This window comes from Prionailurus bengalensis, chromosome E2 (genome assembly GCF_016509475.1).
Source record: "Prionailurus bengalensis isolate Pbe53 chromosome E2, Fcat_Pben_1.1_paternal_pri, whole genome shotgun sequence".
NCBI classification, from domain to species: Eukaryota; Metazoa; Chordata; class Mammalia; order Carnivora; family Felidae; genus Prionailurus; species Prionailurus bengalensis.
Window position 1 is genome coordinate 31029209 of NC_057352.1, and position 10799 is coordinate 31040007.

General features: G+C 42.2%; 1 pseudogene; it reads right to left on the bottom strand.

Annotated features, from left to right (window-relative positions):
* Positions 1–4256: 4256 nt before the first annotated feature.
* LOC122494313 lies at positions 4257–10105 on the bottom strand (annotated as a pseudogene).
* Positions 10106–10799: the final 694 nt, after the last annotated feature.

The window sequence follows — 10799 nt, forward strand, 5'->3', positions numbered from 1 at the left end:
GCCCTCCCCAACCTGTGCCCTTTGGGATAAGGAATCCACAGGTCCAAGGAGACATGTCTACTCAGAACCCACATGGCTCCTCTAGTCTACACTCGTCATACCCAAACAGCCCCCATGCTCCCAGGGGAAGAAACTTGGATATGGATGTGCAGCTGGAGTGTCCACACATGTGTATTGGGGCTTCTTGTAGCATGGGACTCAGGGGTGGAATGGAAGAGAGAATAGACCCTGATCTGGGGGCCAACCTCTTCCAAAACAGAGGTCCATGGTGTCCAAGAATTCTGAATTCAAACCTGGATTTCCAGGTAATTAGGAAGGTATATTTGCCAAGATAGGAAGATATAGCATATACCATATAATGTATTGTTAGCTTAATTTATAACTTTCAATATTTAGATGTTGGTATATAGACTTCCATTTATACTCTTTTAAGGTCCTGAAAATATTAGGATTGGGCCCAGATTCCAGGGTCAGTTAAGTTTGGGAAACACTGGGATAAATAGTTAAACAGACTTTTTTTAGTGTAGGATATCTCAGAGCCTTAAATATGCATCATGCATTATGTATATCTTGGAAGGGATTATACCATATTTCCTTCATTCCAAAATGCACATTTTTTCCCACATTTTAACATTTCTGAAATCAAAATGCATCTTACAGTTGTAGTCAGCCAGAAAACAGCTGTGCCCGAACATATGCATGAAAATTTGCAGAGTGGGTGTCAGGGGCTTGGAAGAAAATCCCAGAAACAATAGTGGAGCATGTTTTTAAGAAATGTTGCATCATCCAAACTCTTGATGACATAGAAGAAGATATAGAAGAGGATACTTTGTAAAATCACACAAGAGCCAATGACTTAGAGTCATCAAAATCACTCTTGGGTGTTAAAGAAGAAAATGTAAGCAAATTAAGTTGCTTAGGCTTCCTTCATGTTGAATTGGACTCTTCTGATCATTTGTTTAAAATACATATATTTACATAAATATTATAGAAGTCTTTCAATGGTTTCATGGTTTGGTTGGTAGCAGTTTGCCTTTCTTGGTTGAGCATAAAGTAATGGCATGTATTCATTTAACGACATTATAGATTCTATGAAATACAATGGTATGCAAAGTTTCCCAGATGCCTTTGAACAAGGAGACACGATTTTTCCTCTAAATCATTACATGAGATTCCTGTTTTCTGAAGCATGCTTTGAAAAGGCTGCATTAACTCATGGAACACTGAAATATAGGGGTTGGCAGAGGCTTCAGAAGACCCAAATCCCTCATTTTCAAGACAAGAAAGGTGAGATACTAAAGGAGAAGTGACTTGCCTAAGTTTACATAGCACATACCTGGCAGGTATAGACAAGGGCCAACTATCCTGACTCCTGATAGAAAATTTTGATCCTTAAATGAATTGACTCTTCCTGGTGTTTACCAAGCTGGTTGTTTCTATCCCAACCTCAGTTAGTGAATCAATATTGTGTTCTTTTGTGTCTTGGCAAATTCAAACTCTGTTTCTGATTTGTTTGTCAATAATCATTAAAAAAAAAAAAGATTGACAAAGAAAGAACATTCATCCAGAGGTCCATAATCCCACAGATTCAAGAAGCTCAATGAACCAGAAGTTGAATGAACTTAAAGAAAAACTGCACCAAAATGCCATCATGAAATTGTTGAAAGCCAATGATTTAAAAAAAATCCCAAAAGCAGCCAAAGGAAAGGGGAATATAGATAATTTAAAAATAGACGAATAGGAAAAAGACATCGTACAAATGCTAATTATGTGGCAGCTGAAGGGACTTTACTAATATTAAACAAAGCAGACTTCAAAACATAGATACGACCCAGAATCTTCTAATTATATTTCTAACATTACAGATATTATAGTACCTAATATCTAATGACAAAAGGTAAATGGCTGAGAAGATCTAACAATTCTAAATTATGCCCAATAACAGAGCTTCAAAATGTATGAAGCAAATCCCAATAGACTAAAAAGAGAAATTGACAAATCCACAGTTGTGGTTAGAGATATCAACAATCCTCTCCTAGTAATTGATAGAGTACATAGGGAGAAAATCTGTTAGAGTACATCCAGAGGCACAACGATGTATGCATACAACTCTTTGCAGAAGCACAATCTGAATCTGGGCTTTGCCACTGAAGAGTAATGACCTAGTCTCCTGAGGTGATGTTCAGTCTAGGGTCCTGTCAGAGCGGAATGGGTGTCACATGCTTCTCAGCTTATGAGGAGATTTAAACAATTCGTGAGTCTTTGATCATGGGCACTCTATCTCTGGAGCATTAAGAAGGTAAGAGGAACCTTTACAGGGAGCTTGCTCTTGAATGACCAAAATGTGCATGGCTTCTTTCTTGGGGACAACAAACCTATTAGGATATGGAGAGCATAAAACATTCATACTCCCTTTTCTGTGTCATTTATCTCTGGAGAATCCTAAATGCATGCTAGATAATTTCCCATGAGGTTGATGGGTAGTCATGGTTCCCAGTGAATTGTGCCTTCTTCTATCAATGCCCAGGTATAGATCATTCCAATGGGACTGTTGTCTTGGTCATGTGACTTCCTTTGGCCAATAGGATGGTCTGCGAACATGCCCTGGGCAGAGGCTCAAATGACATTTGCAAATTAGGGTTTACTCTGTCTTTCTCTTGCTGTTTTTAGAACTCAGCCACCATATAAAGAAGCCTAGACTAGGCTCACGTAGACATGTGACCCCACTGACAGCCAAGCACCAATCACCAGAAATGTGAGTTAGGCCATCATAGATACCCAGCTCCAGTCAAGCAACCAGAAGTGACCCCAGATGAGACAAGCTCAAGTCCAGCCCAAATTGCTGACCTACAGAATTGTGTGCAATAAAGTGGTTGTTTTTAAGTTTTGGGGTGGTTCACTAGGCAGCAATCAATAACTTGTTATACTCCAAGCTCCAGCCAGCTCTGCTCCAAGAAAGGCAAGAGTAATGACCACTCCTCTGGTTACTCAAAGGAGAGACAGAAAATGTCCCATGATATTGCCTGGGACTTTGGGCTTAACCTCTTTTGACGCAGTCCCTTTCTCAGCCCAGCAAATCAATGTGAATAAAACACATGTGCTGAAAATCCCCCGATGCCCTTCTAGGCAGAACTTTTTGGTTAGGAAAAGAAAAAGAAACTTAATTTGAAGCTTTAATAACCTCCCAATTAGGTTGTTTCTGCTAGCATTAATATTTAATCATGACATTACTGTGACTATTTTAGAATTGAACTGAAATTAAGTATAAATGTTTGATCATAAATAATTTCATTATTAAAGATAATCTTTGTTATATATGTTTCTGTGCCTATCTTTTATTAAGTTTACTTTTCATGTTGACATTTTTAAGGGCATAATTGTATGTTTTCGTTCTTAGTAATATTGTTACCATATATTAATTATGGCATCATGCCAGGAACACTAGTAATGAAATAAGTTGGTTTTTCTACTTTAAGAGCCAGCAATAGGCTTTCTCTCCTACACAACTAACAAACAGACAATCAGCTTTGAGCTCTATGTTGATTCCCTGATTTACTGTCTCTCTCTATTTGTGCATAAGCACTATTGCTCTGGATTTATGGAAATATCAGTAAATGAGAGCGGGAGGGATGGTTATCTTTGTCCTTTCTTTCAGAGGTTTCTTGGAGGCCATATACAGCACCGAAGGAAGGCTGTGTGGTAGGCATTATAACAGTCTCCCAAAGATGTCCGCATTCTAATCCCCAGAACCCTTGAATATGACACCTTACATGGCAAAAGAGACTGCAGGTGTGATTAAGGACCTAGAGATGGAGAAATAATCCTGGGTTATCTGGATAGGCTCAATGTAATCACAAGGGCCCTTAAAAGTAGGAGAGAGAGGCAGAGGGGAAAGGGAAGTAGTTATGACAATGCAAGCAGGGTTGGAGTAATATGCAAGAAGGACTCAACCCACCACTACAGACTTTCAGAGATGGAGGAAGGGGACACATATCAAGGGATGGGGGCAGCTTCTAGAAGCTGGAAAATGCAAGGAAATGGACTCTCCCCTAAAGCGTCCAAAAATGAATGCAGCCCTGCTTATACCTTGATTTTAGCCTAGTGAGACCCAGGTCAGACTTCAGAACTATGTGATAATAGATGGAGTGGGGCAGGGTGGGGAGTGTTGGTTGGTTTGTTAGTTGGGTTTTTAGCAGCACTAGTGTTTCGTAAACTATGCCTTAGCATGAGCACTGGGGCTTGCCCATGGTGCTCTTGATGTATAACCCCAGACATTCGGCCAATTCTTCGTGAGCAATGACACCAGAAAATTGACAGCTGATTAGATGTTGTACACAAGCTCATCATCTGTCATCTTCACGTGCCCAACAGCCACGGCCAGACACAGCATCTTTTTCATCTGGAATTTGATAATGGACTTCACTTCATCCACTTTGGCCATCATGTCCTCATTGTGGGTCAGCAAGGAAGGGAACTTGCCAGCCTTATTCGGGCCTGGGCCCAGGATTCGTGAGATCTGTTTAATCAGAGATTCTAAAGCCAAAAAGGCATCATACTTTTTGGCCAGTTTCTTGACTAATTTTTTATAGTTGTTGAGTTTCTTCGGTGCCTCAGTGTCTATGTGGGAAAAGTTCAGAGCCTTGGCCTCATCACGGTGCTGCTGGTTGCCCCAAATACGGTGAACCTGGAGTGGGGAGTGGACTTAAGCCTGACGGTGCCGAGAAGCATTTGTCCTCCTGAGGGTTGTAGCTCTTCAAGCTGATCTACAGCTCCACCCCCTCCAAAAACTTTGGGTGCTCGCTCTGGTTCCCGTGCAGGACTTCCGGCATGGCCTTGTGTAAGATGTCCTGCGAGACGGCTGCTCACGGTGCTGCTCGCTGCAATAACCGGAAAAAGAGCTCTATGCGTGTTGTTTTATTTAAGCCACTACGTTTGTAGTAATTTGGTATGCCAGCCACAGGAAACCGATACAGGTGGCATTCCCCGTGAGCACCTGGGTTGGATCCGGGCAGTCCCACTTACAGGCTGTAGCAGGAGGCAAGTTGTTCAACCTATATAAGCTTCCATTTTCTAGTCAATAAAATGAGGGCAATAGTGGTTATTTCATAAGGTTATTGGGATAATTAAATGAGGCAATTTGCATAAGCCTCTTTGCACTCTGCCTAGCTCATTTTAAACATTTGTTAAAGGTTAATTATTGTTGCCGTTATTAAGACCTGCTGCAACCGACTGTTATCGTTCACACTTAGTTGTAAAGGATCCCCCCGCCTGCCCATCAATGATGGAACTGCAGAGTCTTCCTGGAGGTGGTGTGTGCTCCTTCCCTCATCGTTAGGCTTGGTCTTGGGACTTCTTTGGCCAATGGACTGTGAGCAGACGCCAGCCAAGCCACTTCGAAGGGGAAGCTTTCAGAGCAGGTGCGTAGTTTGGCCCTGCCTCTTGTTCTTTTCTCATTGTGACAAGAAAGACATTTCCCAGAGAAGGGCCGTTCCTTCCACCTGAGTCCTGGCTGAGAAGACACGTGGCACAGAGCCACAGCACATGTAAAGTGAGATGTAAATGTTTATTGTCGTAAGTCATTGAGATTTGGGGGTTGTTTGTTTTCACAGTAAAGTTGACAAACCCACCTCCCGTAGATGCTTAGAGAGTCTGCCATCTCACACACACATGCACACACACCTCCCTCCAGACTATCTGCAAGAACTACACTTTGTCCACAACTACTCTGACACTCACGTGGGCATTCTGTAATGCTAATGCTAGGACCCCAGAGGCCCTAACCAGAGTTAATCCAAGAACATATGGCCCCATGGCCCCATGTGGGCAAATAAAGGCTTTACCCAAGAAGTTTGGAATTGTGACCTAAAGGCAGCTAGAGAACTTTGCCTATGCCTATAAATAAGGGATTGGGGAAGAAGGAGAATCCCTAGAAATTACAGCCTGGCCATCTTGGATCTTGCAGCTGGAGAAGCAGAGAAGGCATATTTGCAGGGACAGAAGAGTAGAGATGCAAGAGAAGAACACATGGTGGCCTAAGTCCCTAGCAGTTTAGTAACTCCTGGAGTGGTTCACCCTGAGGCGCTTGGGCTCCGTGGAATAAGCCAGTCTCCTCTCAATAAGTACCCCCTCCTACTTAAGAAAGCTCAAGTTGGTTTCTTTAACCTTGAACCACAAGCATCTTGGCCAAGATGAAGTTCTAGGCATTAGTCTTACTCTTAGGAGGTAGCAAGGAAAAGGTTCCATCCATGAGAATCCCAAAGGCCCTGAGGGACCAATCTGCATGTAACAGAGGACACAACCTCCCCTCTTCCCTGTCTGACTGAGCCCCATTGGTGTGGAGCTCGTAACTCCCCACTTGTTGCAAACCTGAGCTCTTTTGGGCACATGAGTCAGAGAGGTAGAGGAAGATGGTTTAAGTACAATTCATTCACCATTAAACATATACATTAGACTCTTACTCATTTCTAGACACCACGAAAATGGGAGAAATACTAGGAAGACAGCCCCATCTTGCCATTTGTGAGTATATAGCTTAGCAGAGGGTAAGAGGGTAGGAAAGAAGGTCAAAGAAAAGGCTCCAGGTGGGAGTTTGGGCTCCATCTCTGCCACTAACTAGCTCTGTGGTTTCAGTAGTCATTTTATCGCTCTAGCCTTCCATCTCCTATCTACAAAATAAGGGCCTAGATTAAATGATTTCTTCCAGGTTTTTCCATGATGCCTGGCCCATTGCCACTATAGCTAAGATCTGATAAGCAAAAAGTCGCCATTGTCCTTGGACTGTCAATAATTTCCACATAGGGTATGAGGCCAGCTTCATCAGAACCGTGCAGGGTACAGTCTAGAAATGAAGATTTTTCGAGCCTCAACTCCAGATTCCTATTCAGTGGGGCTAGGCATCACCCTGGTTAGTGCTGATTTTAACACATGGTCAAATTTGGGTACCACCTTCTCAGGCTATTATGGATTCTGCAGAAATGTCCCAGCTTTCCTTTAAGCACATAAACAATCAGCAGCGTGATAAATTGATAAGCTGTACATTAATTGTTAATACTTACATAGCAATTCTTACCCAGCCTGGCACTGTACTAAGTGCTTCATACATAGTATTAGCTCATTTAATCCTAACAACCCTGGGAGGTAAGTATGTCACTCTCTCCAGGACAATTTTAATTGTTTTATTCATCTATTCTTCCTCAATGCAGTTACAGACTTTGATCAGGCCTTCCCTATAGGATAGTAACTCAAACAAATAATTAAAATGAAATAAAACACAAAAGGAGAAGAAGCCCTAATTTAAAAGCTAGCTGCTCTGTGAGCCTGCCTCATGCCCACACTCCTTCATGACCCCATGTCAGTATTCACCACACCTCCAGTAAAATGTGAGGAAAAATGGCAAAGAAATGAACTGTACTTCCCAGAGTGGGGTGATCTAATGCAACAGAGATTTAGTTGTGGGCTCATTCTGCCACGGACCCAGATGTCAGGAGAAATCTATGCATCAGAAAAGGTAGAAGCAAGGGACCCAGTTGGATGATCTTGAAATTTTATGATCAGATGTGATATCTGACATTTATACTCTGGATACATTAATAACCTGCAAATATTGAGGAAATGAGAAAAGGAGTGGGGACATAAGCCACTGAGGATTTTATTGGATCTAGGGAGGGTTCTATCTCAAGGAGGAATGATAACAAGGGACAGTAATTTAAACAAGGCATTTAATTATCTCACATATTTAAGTTTGGAGCTAAGTGTTCCTGTGTTGGTTCAGCATTGCATCATGGATCCTTATTACTTTCTTTTTTCCATTCTTTTACTCTACCATAACATCGCTTCTCGGCCTTTTGGCTAAGATCAAGTGTACTCTACCATAACATCCTACAAAGTAGAGATTCAGCCTCCAGCATATAAGCTCATGATTACAAGATGGCTGCCATAACCCTGAATATTATATCCTAACACTACAGCATCCAAAGCAGGACAGGAGAGAATAAGCCCTTTCTTTATACATCTGTCTCTCTGTTGCCACACAGGAAAACTTCTTCCAGAAAGAACAGTCTCCTTAAACCTCTTTGGTTAGAACTGAGTCACTTGGCCACTTGTAAGGTTTGAATTGTGCCTCCCCAAAATTTATGCATTTAAGTCCTAACCTCCAATACCTCAGAGTCTGACCTCATTTGAAGATAAGGTCTTTACAGAGGTAATCAAATTAAAGTGAAGTCTTGGAGCACCTGGGTGGCTCAGTTGGTTGAGCATCTGACTCTTGATTTCAGCTCAGGTCATGATCTCACAGTTCATGGGATCAAGCTCCTTGTTGGGCTCTGCGCTGAGAGCAGGGAGACTGCTTGGGATTCTCTCTCTCTCTCCCTTTCTCTCTGCCCCTCCCCACTCTCTCTCTCAAAATAAATAAATAAACATTTATTTTTTAAGGAGTGAAGTCTTTAAGGTGGGTCTTAGCCACCAGTGAAATTTGGACACGGAGGGCAGGTGATGTGAAGACACGGGGAGAAGGAAGACAGCCATCTACAAGGCAGGGAGAGGAGTCTGGAACAAATCATTCCCTTATAGCCCTCAGAAGGAAGCAGCCCTGCTGACACCTTGATCTTGGACTGCCAGCCTCCAGAACTAGAAAACAAATTCCTGTGGTTTAAGCCCCCCCCCCCCAACCACCACCCAGTTTTTGTACTTTGTTACAGCAGGCGTAGCTAACGAATACAGCCACCTCTACCTGACTTCAGGAGATGCCATGAACGTGAATACATAATCAGCCTCTGTTGTGTGAGGCAGACCTGTGAGCATACAATAGAGAGGAGAATGTCTGTTGGCCAGGCAACCAATGGCGACAGTCCCATCTTTGTTTGCAAGTCCCATAAACAGATTCCGACTAACTTAGCCAGAATAGGGAAGCCTTAGGTTAGGAGACGGGGTTAGGATAAGGGAGGTAGGAAGGCTAGAGAACCAAGCTCAGAAAAATGCAGAAAGCAGGGTGGGACTGGGGGTCTGGAGAGCAGGAATGACATAACCTTCTCATACTTCTCCCACTCCAATGAATGTGCTCCTAATACATTTTCTGCCCTTAAAATCCCAATGAATCTGAGTCCCAGGAGAGCAGGGACCTAGCTTGTGACAAAAGTAGAAGAGAGGAGGCTAACCTGATTTAAGTATAACAAAGCAAGCCCATACTTGGCTGGAGACAGGTAATTTACCAAAAGGAAATGATGGAATTACTTCTTAAGAAAATTAGGAATAGAGGCTGGGAGGCAAGAGAAATTAAATTTCCACTACACTGGTGGAAGGGCAATGGGTACAGAAATTGGAGACAAACAGGGCTTCCTTATAACCAACCTAGCCCCAACCTGGGAATGGGTCCTCAGGGCCAAGCCCCAAGTTACATTTAAGCTGCCCATACTTTCCATTCTAAAACCCTCACCCCCAGGGCATGATCATTAATTACCCAGTATCCATTCCAGGTTCATTTTCCAGTCTCTTCTTCTAGATCCTCCCTACGTATTCCCTTTGGATCGTAAGCCCTCAAAGGACCAAATTAAGAAGCAAACACAAAAGCAAATGGTTTAAATTCACCAGGATCACTCACTTTCTTCAAATCCAGTACCTTTGTCCATGCAAATAACAAAGACAAAAAAATCACTTGAGTCTGTATCGACAAAGCACCAAAAATATTCAGTCGTTTAGATCAAGTTGGCAAACAGCCTGTCACTCAGGTTGAGGGAGGGGAGAATCTGGCAAATTAGATGTTTGACTGAATTGACGGGCTGTCTTGGTCAAAATACATCCTTTTTATTAAATGTTGAGAGATCATAGTATATCAAAAAGAAAATCTGCAAAAGCCACTTTTCATCTGTGTAAACATTAAAATCAAGGTGGCATATTGGAAATCTCTAAATAACACTTTGTCTATCTAAGAGGGTGTAATTCTTTGGGTCAGAATAAATTAGGAAAGAAAGCCTCCTTTTCAAGTAGAAAAGGCTTGAGAGACTAAATTACCTGAAGACAGTGTGTCGTCTATATCAATATGATTTCTTACCACCTCTACCATTTCACACTGCTTGCATGGTGACAGCTCCATATACTGAGGGAGCACCATGCTGTTTTCTATTTATTATCTTATTTAATCTGACCAGTAATTCCATAAGGTAAGGACTGTTATCTTCATTGCAGAAAGAGGAAAACCGTGGCTTATGTGGTGTAAGTAGCTTCCCCAACTTTACACAGATATTAAATTTCAGAGAGGAGACTTGAATTTATGTCTCATTTCAAAGCCCTTGGTTTTAACCACCATGTTGGTGGCTGCATTCTGAGAGTATTCAACTACTTCTTCCCAGCCACACTGCTGACATCTTTTTCCTTGGGCTGACTCAAGAATTCTAGAACATTCTTTTCTAATTGTTCTGGGTCAAAGACTATCTCTTTTTGTTAGCTCCCATAAATGCAAAAACTCCAAAGTCCTGGCTGCAAAATCCCTTGATCCAACTTGCCCTCGCCTTTCACAGAGGCTCAAGACCAAGGACTTCAGTAGGGTCTATCCTGCCCTCGTCAGTACTCTTTCCCATATGCAATGTGCGTTTACCTCTTCTGCAGCTCAGTCTGTTCTTGGAGAAAACTTTCACACAATAGTATCTATACAGTAGTTATCTACTGCCTCACCAGGGGGCTGCTTCTATGAGCACAGTGGTAAGATTTTCATTGCATTGCCATTGACTTCTGTCTTATATTTATGGCCATGTCTTCAATTTCTCCTTTAATTTAGAGAACAAGAGCTACTTGAAAGTCACCAAGGC